We start from the raw sequence: 15,824 nt of genomic DNA on the forward strand, positions 1-15,824 counted from the left end.
GTCTTTTTTTTTGTAGGATGAGATGCAATTTTCATTGGTATCATTTTGGGTAAATATGACTTACTAATCGTGTTGTAAAACCACTTAGATGCTGCAGTCGTTATTGACCACGGCAGGAATTTTTTGACTATGTGTGACCAAGAAATGGCACAAAAAACACCCATAAAAATGCATAGGATTTGTCTAGTGTTTTTTTCTGACAAAAATTGGCTGGAAAAATGCTTTTACAGGCATTTTTTTGGGTCACACATAGGTTTTTTGGGAAAAAAATGCCAGTTGGAAAATGCCAGAAAAAAACCTCCATATGTAAAACACGCTATGATTTTGAAAAAACGCCATTGATCCAAGAAAAGCACCAAAAAGGGAAGAAAAAAGAAAAAATGACACCACACAAACACAATGTTTGTAGTGCATTTCATAATTCCTTATTAACCCATTAACACCTGGATGCAGTTTTGGTTTGCTGCAAAAAAAAACACTTTTTGCAAAGAAGACTGTGTGTGATATCAGCCTAAATTTTTATGCATTTTTTTTACACTTATTTCGTTCGTTTAAAAGGATCCATTTGATTTTTTTTTAGGGCCTCTTTAGATTTTTGTATATCACTATCCAAACATCTTCTATTATCAGTAATTTTATCTGCGCCCAAGTACGATATGATCATAATGGCTTCAAATATAAGGAAAGAGGTGTTAATCTCTCCCTTCGACAGCCTCCACAACTGGCAGACTGTGATGTAAAGAAACCATCTAACTTTCTCAACATACTTCTTGGCCTACGTGTTTTGTAAAGTTATTCCCCTCTTGTGTGTGTGCAGACGCTTCTCACTGTTTCACCCCAAGGGACCTACACTTTGAAGAAGGACTTAACGAAAAAGTTCCTATGTTACAGATACAGACATTGCTTGGCTGACTTTTACATTCCTCATGCTTTTGAATACAGGAAATTCAATGCAATGTCCTATAGCTGCATGTATAGCAATTTATTTATTGCAGAGAATGGCTGTTACTGTGGAGATTGCAGACAGTAAACTTTATGAGCAGACAACCCTTTTACTTAGTTAATATGAGAGATTAACAGTGATTCTTGTATCAGATAACAGAGTTTAACATATATCATTGGCCAAGATGAGAGTCCAGATGACCATATTCTATATTTTGCGCACATCCTTTTATTTTAGTTACCAGAAATGGATATTGTAACAATATGCCACTGGATTGCTCCCAGTGGTCTGCATCCTACTCTCTATTGCCACCCTGCCCTCGCCCTGCTGGGTTGTGCATATGCGCTGCTTCCTGGTCAACTCATGGAAAGTACTCTACATTACTCACCCATTATGGCTTCAACTCACTCAAAGGGAACTTGCCACATTGATGTCTGATCTACAGACCGCATGTTATAGAGCAGAAGGAGCTAAGGAGATTGATATATAGTTTGGATGGAAGAGATTCAGTATAACTTGTATTTCATTCATTAGTCCCTGCTGTTTATACGGTTAGGAGTCTAGTGGGTGGTCCTACTTAGTGACTGACAGCTATCTCTGCATGCACAATCACTAATAGGACCACCCACTGGACTTCGAATCACAGAAAGTGCTAGGATATAAGGGGACTACAACAGCCTATTTTTTTTTTTTTAATTAAAGTATTTTTTATTAAACTTTTTCACCTTTTGCATATTTTAAAACATTTTTTTTAACAAATCTTTGGTTTCCCTTCCCTCCCTCCCCCTCCCCCTCTCACCCACCCCCTTCCCCTCACCCCCCTCCCTCCCCCATCCCCCCTAAGATCTCTCTCTCAACGTTCTGTTCTTTGGGTAAACTGTCTCTGAATGAACACAGTGTTGTGTCGTAAACAATAATAACAGTTCTTGTAACGTATATTTGTTTTCTTCTTTGGTCTTCGTGTTGCTTATCTTCTTGCTGTTTTCTTTTATTGATTCAGGGTTAGATTTTTTGTTGCATTCGAGGGGGGGTCATATTTCTTTTGCCCGTTGCCCGGTCTCTCTCTCTCCAATCCCTCCTTTCTTAACTTTTCCCTATTACTCCTTACCACTTTATTTTATTGTATATCGAGTCTGTAATTTGTTCTACATTTCCCAATAAACTTTATATATATCCATTACATACGTTGTTATATCTTAGTAAATCCCCGGTTTACTGGTGCCTCCCCACACGGCTCACCACTCCCTATGTATTTGGTCCAACATTACTGCTCTGGGCGTGTATCCATCTCAGCCATATGTCCTGATATTTTTGACTGGTCTTACGCTTAGTGTAAATACTCCTTTCCCACGGTAAAATTTGGTTGACCTTATTTTTGAATTCTCCCAGCGTGGGTGGTTCTTCGTCCAACCAGCGCTGGGCTATTGTTTTTCTGGCTATATACAATAGTCTGGCTACCGCTAGTTTTTCATGATCATCTAATGTTAGATCCTGTATGTATCCCAGAATGCACACGTATGGTGTAAAGTCCATACGTATGCCAAATGCCGCGTTAATTGCATTTCTTATTCCCATCCAATATCTGTGCAATTTCGGACATCGCCATAGCATGTGGATTAGGTCCGCCGTGTGGGTTTTGCACCTTACACATATCGGGGAGGTTCTCATTCCTATATTGTGTAAGAAGGCCGGGGTGCGGTACACTCTGTGTATTAGAAATATTTGTGAGACTCTGTGTGATTCGCTCAGAGATAGCTTGGGTGTCATTTGTAGGATTTCCTCCCAGTGCGACTCCTCAATGGGCCCTATGTCTGCCTCCCATTTTGCTCTTGTTGATAACGGGTTGTGTGCATTGACCGTGTCCTGTATATGGGAATATAGTACAGATATTTTCCCCGCTGTGGTGGTGGCTTTTCCTATTATGTCCGCTACTATATTTATTACCATTGTTATTTCCGCCGTGTTTTTTTCCGCTTGTATAGCGTGTCTAAGTTGCAGATATTTGTAAAAGTCACTATTGGGGATGTCGTGGTTTTGCCTTAACTGCTCGAAGGTTTTTAGTTCCCCCCCCTCCAGTATCTGATCCATTCTCCTAACTCCCCTGTCTTTCCACCCTTGGAATCCTTTTAGCTTGTTGATTTCTGGTAGGTGTGGGTTATTCCATATGGGGGTATGTTGTGTGCAGTTTTTTATATCAAGCATGTTTCTGGTCTTCCACCATATTTTATGTATCAATAATAGCGTGGGGGCACTTTGACCGTTTTTTTTAAACGCTCCACGTTCCAGGGTTTCAAACAAATGTGATCCGTTAAAGAGATTTTTAAGGATTCTGAAACTAGCGTCGTGTGTTTCTTCTGTCTCCCATCCCCTGAGATGTTGCAGCTGGGAGGCCATGAAGTACGAGAACGGATTGGGCAAGGCTAATCCTCCCTTTTCTTTTGAATTGTATAGCAGTTCTAATTTTATCCTAGGTGTCTTCCCTCCCCATATGAGTTCTCTAAATAGTCCCTTGGCCTTGTGGAAAAATTTTTGTGTTATCCAGTGTGGGGAGTTGTGTATTAGATACAGTAATTGGGGCATCCATATCATTTTTATAAGATTCACTCTTCCTATGATTGTCATGGGTAGTTTTTTCCATATGTGAAGTTTTTGTTTCCATTTTTCCATAAGTGGTTCCAGGTTTATTTTCCCGTACTCACTGACCTCTTTCGTAATTTTAACTCCCAGATATTTAATTGTTGGGGTGCATTTCAGGGTTAATTCTCTGTTGGCAACTTGCATGTCTGGGGTGTCTATTGATAGTATTTCGGATTTGGTCCAATTGATAGCGAGTCCTGAGAAGGCTCCAAATTCTTTTATTGTTTGCATCGTGGTTTCTAAAGATTTTTCCCTGTCCCCTAAAAATAATAACATGTCGTCTGCATACAAAGCGATTTTCTCCTCCATGTTTCCTCTTATGAATCCCACTATTTCCTGGTGTGACCGAATTTTGCATGCTAGGGGCTCTATTGCAAGTGCAAACAGGAGTGGCGATAGTGGGCATCCCTGCCTTGTCCCTCTATGTAGTGGGAATGTTTCTGATGACCCCCCGTTGATGGACACATCCGCCTCCGCTCTAGCATATAGGAGTTTTACTCGTCTCACAAATATTGGGCCACAGCCCATTTTTTCTAGTACCTTCCACAGGTATTGCCACTCAACGCTATCAAACGCCTTGGCCGCGTCCAGTGAGCATATGATTCTGTCTCCGGTATTATCTACGGGTATTTGTAGGTTTAGAAATACTCTACGGATGTTCGTTGCCGTTGATCTTGCTGGTATAAACCCACTCTGGTCTGGATGCACCAGGGTGGATGCCACTTGTGATAGCCGCTTGGCTAAAACTTTTGCTATAATTTTGACATCCGCGTTTAACAGCGATATCGGCCTATACGAGTCCATCAACAGGGGGTCCTTTTCTGGTTTTAACAGAATTATTATTTTTGCTTTTCGCATTGTTTGTGGTAGTTCCCCTTCCTTTTCCGCCCCCGCCCATGTCTCCAGGAGTTGTGGTAATAAAGTGTCTGCATGTTGTTTGTAAAATTCTATTGGGAAACCATCCTCCCCTGGGGCCTTGTTATTTTGCATATCTTTTACTGCCTCTTGCATCTCCTCCAAGTCTATTGGTGCATCTAGAAACTCTCTCTGTTCCTCCGTCAATTTATGTGTTCTTATATCCGCCAAGTATTCCTCGATTTGTTCTACCGTTTTTTCCAGTTTCGAGGAATACAGAGAGGAGTAAAATTCCCGTGCAATCTCTCTTATGGATGTTGCGTCCCTGACTATCTCGCCTTGTGCGTCTTTTAGTTCAATGATGTATGTGGGGCTGGTTTGTGCTCGGGCTATAACTGCCAGCATATGTCCCGTTTTTTCTCCCTCCTCATAATATGTCTGTTTCCTGAACCCATTTTTAGTGGCTGCCGTTTCTAGGACGTATTTATTAAGGGCCTCTTGGGCCTGTTTCCATAGGTTGAGTGTTGTTATAGTTTTCTCTTTTATGTAATTTTCTTCTGATTCTTTTAGTTTGTCTCGTATTTTTTGCCCTCTTTCTCTATGTCCTTTTTTTGCCTGTGTGATTTGCTGTATGTATACCCCCCTCATATATGCCTTCATGGCCTCCCAGCAAATCGTCATACTTGTGGTATCCTTATTTAATATGAAGTATTCCTCTAGTGTTTTTTTCACTATTTCCTTGTTTAATATGTTTAGCCAGTGCGAGTTCAGATTCCATCTTTTTTGGGAATGACCCACAGTGTTACTGTGCTGTATGTCCAGACGTAGGATGGAGTGGTCAGAAACAACTCTTGGTAGATATTCTATCGAGGTTATATCTCTATATATCTGAATATTCCCTACCGCTAGGTCTATTCTAGATAAGCATTGGTATGTGGATGAGTAGCAGGAGTATTGTTTGTTTGTGGGGTGCCGTGTTCTCCATATGTCTATCAATGATATCTCGTTTATTAGTTTACCTAGTGGTGTCAGGTTCCTTTCTTCGTTTGCGTTTCCTGCCCTTAGTCTGTCCTGTGCAGGGTTAATGACCGAATTAAAGTCGCCTATGATAAGGACTGGAATGTCCGGTTTATCTGTTATGAAACCTATAACTTGCCTCATTATCATGTTATTATATGGTGGCGGGATATATACTGAAGCTATAATGCATGTGTAGTTGTAGATTCTGCAGTGTAGGCATATAAAGCGGCCTTCTGGGTCAATTTTTCGTGAGAGACATTTAAACGGTATATTTCTGTGTATCACTATGCTGACCCCCCTGGAATACCTCGTGTGTGTGGAGTGGAAGCTCTGACCCATCCCCCCTATTTTGAACGTGTCCGTATTTTCTTTTGATAAATGTGTTTCCTGCAAGCATATAATAGCCGGGCCTTGTTCCTTGATGACTTGCAGTACTGCTGATCGTTTTGTCTGGTCACTCATACCTCTCACGTTCCACGATACGACCCTTATCCTACTACCCATTTTCCTTGTTTTTTGTTTTCCACAGGGTTATTATTTTCTGGGCGCCTCCACCCCTTTTTGTTTTTATGAGTGAGTCGCACCGGGAGGGTCCCCATCTCTGTATTTGTGTCTCGCCCGTGTCGCCCCGTATATGTGTATGTGTATTACTGTTTGTTCTCCGCATAGGGCTTCTCCAGTAACATTTTGGTTTGGTCCCCCACATCCCCCAGTACAGACATTTATCCACATTTACTATACATATTTTCGTTATTTGCAACACATTTATCATTTGTACATTTACGTTGACATTTCTTCCCCTTATCCCACCCTGAATCATTTTTCTATCGTTTAACCTTATCCCTTTTAACTGTATCTTATCTAATATTCCCCTAATATGCGAGAGAGAGACCAAACAACAGACACCCCCAACATGCAACTCACTGATCCGTTGTCTCATCGGATCGGGGTACCAGTCCTCCATTCTCCTACGCGATGCATCCTGTCGTCCCAGGAGCTCCTTTCAGAAATTTTCGGTTCCCTTTGCATGAACGTTTCTTTAGGTGCAGCCTCTTCATGGTGTCTTGCGCGGTGATCTTCCCCTCCGAATCAGTTCTTCATTTTGATCTATCCAGGCACCTGCATCTTTTGGGTTTTCAAAGAATTGTGTCGTGCCCAGCGCCGCCACTCTCAGTTTAGCCGGGTACAGCATCCCGTAGGGCACTTGTAGGTTTCGCAGTCGTCTTTTTATTTCTACAAATGTTGCTCGCTTCTTTTGTATTTCCGTGGAGAAATCTGGATAGAAGGAGACTTTCACGCCATTATATTGGATTTCACCCTTTTCGCGGGCCTTTTGGAGTATGGTATCACGGTCTCTGTAATGCAGTACTTTGATGAGTATCGGTCTGGCTGGAGCCCCCGGGGGGAGGGGTCGTGTCGGTACACGGTGGGCTCTTTCGACTGCAAACATTGCAGTTAGAGTGTTTCTTCCGAACAGTTCGGGCAGCCATGTTTCAAAAAATTCTGCAGGGTTTCTTCCTTCCGTCTTTTCTGGGAGGCCCACAATCCGCACGTTGTTCCTTCTTGACCTATTTTCTAGGTCGTCTACCTTGTTCTGTAGATATTGTATGTCATGCAGATTTTTTTCCACGTCTCGCTGCATCGGCTGTATTGCGTCTTCTACGTCGCTTATACGTTGTTCAGTTTCTGTCAGACGCTCTGATATTTTCCTCATATCTTGCCGTAGCAGGTTTACATTACTTTGCATCGCCCCCATCTGCATATTAAGGTTGTTCAGTGATGCGTTGCCTTTAGTGATTTCGCTGAATATTTCTTTCAACGTAGGCTCCCTGGCGCACCTTTCGTCCTCCTGCCTTTGATCTTTTTTGGCGGCATCTTCTGCACTTTGGGAGGTGTCTCGTATAGTGCTTTCTGAGGTGTCTGCGTGATTTTCGCTGTGCGTGCATATGCCTGGGCTGCTTGCATTATTCATGCTGTCTTCTGTGTAGTGTTCGTCTGGATTGACACTGTTTGCACCTTTATTTTTGTAGTTGGGGTTGTCTGCCTGACTTGTGACTTCCTGCTTATTTCCAGCATGATCTTGTACAGCATGTAGACTATTTTGTTTTTCCTTGTCCTTGTCACTTTCTGCATGTACTGTGTCTGCAGTTTCTTCCTCCCCTCCTGCTCCCTCCGTTTGTGTGCTTCTCTGTGGGCTCTCCCGCTCTCCCCTCTGTTGTTTAGGGCTTATGGAGTCCTGTTTTCTGCCCCCCTCCTCCCTGGCATACCTTGCCAGTTTACGTGCTGTGTCTGCACTGTTTGTGTTGGGCTGCGGTATGAGCGTTCTCGGCTCCCTCCCTCCGGCGCCATGTTGCTTCTGCCTGCCTCCGGCTTCATCTGCCTTCCCCCGCTCCTTGCCTCGCATCATTAACTCTGCTGCTGTCTGTTCTGTCTCCGGAGCTTGCTACTGTGTCTCCGCTGCTTTTTGATTGCCTTTCGGCGTCTCTGGGTCCCGTTAACAGGATGGGAATGTCGGATCTTGCAGGAGCTACTCTGAGATGCGACTATCTACATCTCCGGCCAGGCTCCGCCCCTCACAACAGCCTATTTTTTAATTAAATAAAACATGTTACATTTTTGGAATCTGTTTTTATTTCATGATTGCAGATTTTTTATTCTTTTGCCTGTACAGGACTATGGGGTGGGCACCTCGCCTAAGCTACATTTAACAGCATTTCTAGAGAGATGCTTTACAGCAGCCTCATGGGCCATCACACAATGGACGGGGGGAGGGGGGGGGGGGACCATGGACGTGTACTGGAGACTGTTCTAGAGGTCATTTTGCAGGGAGGGGGAGTAGATAGTCACAGCTTATACCTATTGTGAATAGTGGATGCTGTGTTATCTACATTTAGGTGTTACCTCTCAGTGTAATCCTGCCTGTGATGTTAGTGAGATGAGGGATGCAAAGCTTCTACACAGATCAGGAAGTGACAGACCATTATTAGATTCTGTGGTCAGTGTAAAAAATGCAGGACTTTATGATTTTTTTAAAATATAGATAGTGACAAAATAATAAAAAAATACTAAAATATCTTTAAAAATATGTTTAACACAAAAATGTGAATTAATAGGTCATTTTCTAATGAAACTTTCCCTTTAAATCAATGAAATACAAGTTATACTAGAGATTTTTACATAAAATGTGCCCAGCTCCATACCCTGCTGCAAACATATAGAACTGCATGTACAACATGACAGGTTCCCTTCTAGAAAAGATAATAGCCATACCTACTGACACAAGAGCAGGTACAAATACCAATTCCCAGCAGTATCTAAAAAACTCAAAATGCTACACAAGGCTGAGAAAATCGTGCGAGATTTGTGGTTTGGGTGACGCACAAATCTTACATGAATATGAATCCCATTTTTTTGAATGGGCTCATGCACATGAGCGATATGACCCCAGAAACGCGGCATGTCCTATCTTCAGGCATTCCCTTGGAACGCATCATGTCACAAGGATATTATAGGTTATAAATCTTAGGTTAATTGTTAATCCGGGTATACAGGCAGGTAGGAACTATTAGGGGTTGATCCAGGGAACAGTCTGATTGCCATTAGGGAGTCAGGAAGGAATTTTTTTCCCCAAAAGGGCTAATTGGCTTCTGCTTTTGGTTTTTTTTGCCTTCCTCTGGATCAACAACACAGGAGGATAAACAGACTGGACTAGATGGACATTGTCTTCATTCGGCCTTACGAACTATGTTACTATGTTACATCACCCATTGTTTTCAGTGGGGCCAGCACGGCATCGCATAGAGTGCGAGGTGCACACGAATGCGGGCAATAGGAGGTTTGCCCATCGAAAGCAATGGGAAACACTCCTGGATCCTCCTCATTGCAAGGGGTGAAATCACCTATCGAAAATCCTTAGTGAAAGTAGTCATGGTGCAAATTTAAAATCTACACTTCAAGTCGATTTCTGCCCAGATTTAATGCAAATGTTTTTCTGTAGCATATGAAGATTTGTTCAAGTCTTATTCCATTGATTGCTACTGTAAATGCTGCAGATTAACCCAATCCACACCAGATCTGCTTCATGTTGATATACCCTATCATTCACAGGAAAGAAATCACAGGAAATGGAGTCAACTCTACATAAGATGACAGAACAAGGACAGGTACAAGCATTATTTCTCAGCAACCGGAAACAAATGGAAAACGCTACATGCGGGAGTTTGTATAGGTGCAAAATACAGATGAACAGTAATGCAGTAGTGCATCATGCAGGCTTACAGCCTATTAGCAGCTATCATTAATAGGCTGTAAGCATGCATGGTACATTATACATCTGTGTGACTGAAACCTTATAGAAGCCTTATTTATGTGCAAATATGCTTCAAACCACCCCCACCCAACGCATGGTAGGTGCGTGAGTGGTTGTTCATCAGTATTTTACACCTGTGCTACCCTTACATATAGCATTCTGCCTTTTCACCATGCTTCAAGGAATTGGTGCTTGTATGTACTTGCTTTTGCATTGATCAGCTAGAGGCATACGGGCACATTTTCAAGCCACAAGACCCCATTATATAAGGTCTATGAGGGTATACATGTGGCCTTTTTTTTATACTGAGCCATGGTCTGTATGAAAAAAAAACCTTATGGCATGTCCTATTACTGTCCATTTCACAGGCAAGAAATTGGATATGCAGTACCCCTGAATGCACATTGGACATGGATGGGTGTCAGCGTGGTGTCCAAAATGAACTGTGCCCGTGTCCCTCTGCTGCAACTTACAGTTACAGCTGTGTGCCCCTAGCCTTAGGGTGCCTTCACACAGGACTGAATATGCCTTCTTACGGAATATTCTACACCAAAATCCATACGGCTAACATGCAGATTTTAATGTGGAATGAAAATGGCAGAATTCTACTGGCACTTCTGCATCAAAATCCACATTTAGACGTGCAGATTTTGGTGCAAAACCGCAGGACAGCATATTCTGCAATGTTGTTGCGAAATATTAAGTCCCATGGGAAAGCACCCTTAGGACTTATTCACAGGAGCGTATATCGGCCGCCGTTTTCACGACTGGCCCATATATGCTACTATCTGAGCTGTTTTCCCCCTTCCCTTTCCCTCGCCAGCTTTCTGCCACTCTCCTCCCCTCCGGCTGTTTGCAATGGGAGGGGGGTGTAGCTAAGCTTCCGCCCCCCCCCCCCCCCCCCCCCCACACACACACACCTTGTCCGCAGCCAGCAATGAGAGGGGAGAGGCAGAGAGTTGGCGAGGTGGAGGAAAAGGGGAAGACAGCTTAGATGGTAGCGCATATAGGCCGGCCGTGAAAACGACGGCCGATATACGCTCTCGTAAATTAGCACTTAGTATGAGTTTTATCTGTGATTATAGGTAGATTTAATCTAATTTTTCAGGATTCCTTTAAAAGCATACCAGAAATGTATGGACATTTTTTTACAGTGCATTTTATGGAGGTCTGTCCAGTCTTGTCTTCTGCCAATAAAGAGTATGTTCATTGATTGTCCCCGGCAATTCCAATATTGATTGTCCATTGAAATTAGCAGGAGGTAAGGAAATGTGTGAACATGGGGACCCCTTTTAGTCAGAGACTGGGGACCATTTTTCTTGGGGTTGATCGCACTCCCAGCAGTGTGACTCCATTGATCACACATATCTAAATGACAGGCCTCTCTTCCATCTCTGGTAGGAATGACATTAGCTTCTGTGAAAGCAATCAGCCTTTTAAAAATGTTGTATTTCCTACCTGTAATTAAAAATAAGTGATAGAATGACAGCGTTTCCACATTCCTTCATGTACAGCTCCGAGGAACTGCTATGAGGGACATGCAGAACGTACATCTCAAAGGAATGTAAATCTGAGCGCCAAGTTTTTCCCTCCTTATGACTTTGATTGATCCATCCCTAGAGGTAAGTTCTATTTACAGCATTTAATGAGATAATGTAAGCAGTGCACTCTGTGGACGTATAGAATGGGAAATGTCCTTAAGCGGATTATGCTCTCCGAGTCTATGTAGAAAATGAAGGATGCCGTAAATGGAAGGTTTGCATTATGTTCATCCTCAGTTGACTGTAGAGGATTAGATTTGACGTAATTTATTCCAACAGAATCCAACTTACACGGTATAAAGAAATGTATGCTCTGAATACAAATAAAGATAAATGGGGAGATCGAAAACATTTAGAAGTTCCTCATGCATTTCTATGAAGGAAACAGCCAGCATGGAGCTTTCCTACTACTCAACCAGTGACTCCGTGTTTGTCTCACACTATCAGACGGACACAGTATTGTGTACTGGCACTTATATGTATGTGTGTGTCAGATATTCGCAAGGCCACATTGGAATTTTTATTCCTCATACGGAACTATCGAAATTGTGAGTTAATCTTGATTAGTTTAGGACTGAAATGATCAGTCATCCAGTAAATGTCCACATGTTAAGACAATGTTGCCTTAGGTCCAATATTATGTACTAATCAGTTTCTTAAGATACCTTTTTTGGGATTAAGGATCAATTTTCCCAGTCTAAATGGCATAGAATTAAATGATATTTTTTTGTCTATCTGCAGCCACCACTAGGGGGAGCTCACTGTTTAGACATTTACTTCAGTAATCCAGACAAGGAAAGGAAGCAAGCAGCACTCACCAATGGATCACTCAATGTGGATTAGCAGCTCATGGTGCTCAGCAAAAATAGTATAATTTAACAGACATCCACATCATAGAATAAGTAGCCGTGGGACTCCTCAAGGTACTTTAAAAATCTGCAGCAATTTTTTTTTTCATTTCTCAATGCAAAAATTCAGGAACATATGCAAGGACACGGTGCAAAAAGATGAAAGCTGTTTCGTGTCGGATGACACTTTATCTAGCCTTCACACCTCCATGAGTGCCGCCTATTTATTCTATGATGTGGACAGATTTAATTCAGTCATAATACAGTCCTCAACAGGTGTATTAGATCCCCCTAGTGTAGGCTGAATTATATTATTTAATTGGACATCCATGCATGGCATTTGGAGCTTTGCATCAAAAATAGAGCTCTGACCCCTAAAAAGATACATTAGAAAATGAATCAAAATAGAATGTATCTATTGTGCTTTGAGTCTGGGTCAGTTGACCCGTGGCCGGGTTGCAACACTCATCGATATTACAGTTGTATAAATGTGCATGTATTATGCTTGTTTAAAACCTAATAATTATTGTCTTTGGCTCTAACAAGGTGTAGAAGTCTCTACATTTATATATTTTATATTGCTTTTTCCTACCAATTATGAAGCCTTATCTGTACAGCAGAGGCATAACTTGAGGTTCCTGGGCCCCAATGCAAAATCTGTAACAGAGCCCCCAACCATAATGCTTTATTCATAGTACTGGGCACCCTATATAGAGAAGAGGGCTTATGGGCCCCCTAAGGCTCCTGGGCCCGGTTGCAACCGCATCCTCTGCATCCCCTATAGTTACACCAGTGCTGTACAGTTTTGCTTGTTGCTGTGCCCACAGTCAAGAAGTAAATCACATGATCTGTGCACTATGTTGTTGTTGTTCGGCGGACAAGAGAAGCAGGTAACGTAAGCTGTGAATCATTAGCAATAACAGGTGGAAATACCTAAAGAAATGACTTGTCATTCATTGTGCTGTGAATCATTAGCGCTCCAGTGAAGTGCTGGGAGATGAATGGAGCAGCTTCATGTGGCCATTATTTGCTATGATAATTGGAGGAGTCTAGAGCTTTGTATTTCAGGAATACATCATATCTGTCCAGCTTATTAGTCCTGAATAGAAAAAGTTCAGAATCAAGTAACAATCAAAACTACACATTGGAATCTTAATCAGGACCTAGAATCTGGTGATGCTGTTAACCAAAAGGACTTTCTGAGGAGCTAATCATGTTTTAACTAAATGATCACTAATAGAGATGAGTGAGTGTACTCGCTAAGGCAAACTACTTGAGCGAGTAGTGCCTTATGTGAGTACCTGCCCGCTCGTCTCTAAAGATTTGGGTGACGGCAGGGGGTGGGGAACGGTGGGGAAAAGAGCGGGGAGGAATGGGATAGGGGGGAGATCTCTCTCTCTTCCCCCCTCCTCACTCCCGCAACTCACCGCTCTCCCCCGCCGGCACCCAATTTTTTTGAGACGAGCGGGAAGGTACTCGCATAAGGCACTACTCGCTCGAGTAGTTTGCCTTAGCGAGTACGCTCGCTCATCTCTAATCACTAACCATCTGTTCACATGGACCCCTTGTGACAGAAGTTCAGAAACAAGATGAGCGTTAAGAAATTTTTTTTTATTCACGGACTCATTTATTAGCTGATCGGATCTCTTATGCTGCCACAAAAATCACCTTTGTCGGCAGCACACTTCTCTGTTTAAACAGGCATGTGCTGCCAACCATAATGAAAATGTATGGGGGATGAAAGATCATATGAACAATTGTTTGCTCCCAATATAGTCTGAATTGGCCTCTGTGTGGGCCGTTTAAACTAATGTGGATCTTGTTGATCAGCACTTGTGATGTGGTTCATACTGAGCCGTCCTGCCACTCTAAATGGCTGTAATGAGAGACAATTACTCTTCAGTGACTTCTTTAAAAACATGGGTCAACTTAGCATTGATTATTATTCCCTTGAAGACACGGCTATTTTTTTTTTTTTTTTTTAAACCCTGAATTGAAAAAAGAAATCAACTTTTTTGTTCGCATAGCATAGCCACATCAGGGCTTGTCTTTGCAGGATAAGATATATTTATCTTATACCCTCAAGGTATCTTATTATATATTGAACCGAATTTTAAAAAAAGGCTATTGTGTTTTTTGGGGGGGAAGGGAGGCTTTGTTTTTATGGCTTTTGCAGAACAGAAAAATGTAATTCTACCTCTATTCTGTGAGTCAGTAGGATTACGATTAGAGATGAGCGAACGCGTTCGTCCGAGCTTGATATTCGTGCGAATATTAGGGTGTTCGGGATGTTCGTTATTCGTAACGAACACCATGCGGTGTTCTGGTTAATTTAACTTTCTTCCCTGAGACGTTAGCGCTTTTTTTTGGCCAATATAAAGACAGGGAAGGCATTACAACTTCCCCCTGCAACGTTTAAGCCCTATACCACCCCCCTGCAGTGAGTGGCTGGGGAGATAAGGTGTCACCCGAGTATTGAAATCTGCCCCTCCCGCGGCTCGCTATGGATGCATTCTGACATGAGTTTAGGGAAAGCGCTATCGTGTTGGAGCTGCTATAGGGAGAGTGTTAGGAGTATTTTAGGTGTCAAGAACCCCAACGGTCCTTCTTAGGGCCATAAATCTTCTCTATATGCGCTCAATGGGGCCGGCGGCAGCAGCGCTGACCCCATTGAGAACATATAGAAGAGAAATCCTTCTTCTCTGGCACAGCTGTAACAGCTGTAGCAGAGAAGAACGATGTTTGCCCATTGAATTCAATGGAGCCAGCAATACAGCATGTTCCACTGAATGCAATGGGCTGCCGGCGATCGCAGGATGAATGGTCGGAAAGGGGTTAAATATATAACCCCTTTCCTGCAATTCATCCAGAAATGTGTTACACTAAAAATATATACCGGCGTATAAGACGACCCCCCAACTGTCACCTTATACGCCGGTAATACAGTGGAGCAAAGAATAAAAATCATTACTCACTTTTTCAGATGATCTGCGGCGCTCCTGCAGGCTGTCGCTCCTTCCTGGTTCCCGGCAGACTATTCCTTTCTCCACGAAAGGCTTTAAATCCCTGCCTCCAGAAACACATGTGCCTTCAGCCAATCACAGCCAATGACAATGATGTCATTGAATGGCTGTGATTGGCTGTGTTTCTGGAGGCGGGGATTTCAAGCCAATCACAGCCATTCAATGACATCATTGTCATTGGCTGTGATTGGCTGTGTTTCTGGAGGCGGGGATTTCAAGCCTTTCGTGCAGAAAGGAATACTCTGCCGTGGATTAGGAGGGAGCGACAGCCTGCAGGAGCGCCGCAGATCATCTGAAAAAGTGAGTAATGCTTTTTATTCTTTGCTCCACTGTATTACCGGCGTATAAGGTGACAGTTGGGGGGGCGTCTTATACGCCCGGTCGCCTTATACGCCGGTATATATTTTTAGTGTAACACATTTCTGGATGAATTGCAGGAAAGGGGTTATATATTTAACCCCTTTCCGACCATTCATCCTGCGATCGCGGGCAGCCCATTGCATTCAGTGGAACCTGTTGTTTTGCTGGCTCCATTGAATTCAATGGGCAAACATCGTTCTTCTCTGCTACAGCTGTTACAGCTGTGGCAGAGGAGAACGATCTTTATGCTGACAGTGGGGGGGGGGGGGCACTCTTGCCGCTATTGTG

This window comes from Eleutherodactylus coqui, chromosome 6, assembly GCF_035609145.1.
Source record: "Eleutherodactylus coqui strain aEleCoq1 chromosome 6, aEleCoq1.hap1, whole genome shotgun sequence".
Taxonomy (NCBI): Eukaryota; Metazoa; Chordata; class Amphibia; order Anura; family Eleutherodactylidae; genus Eleutherodactylus; species Eleutherodactylus coqui.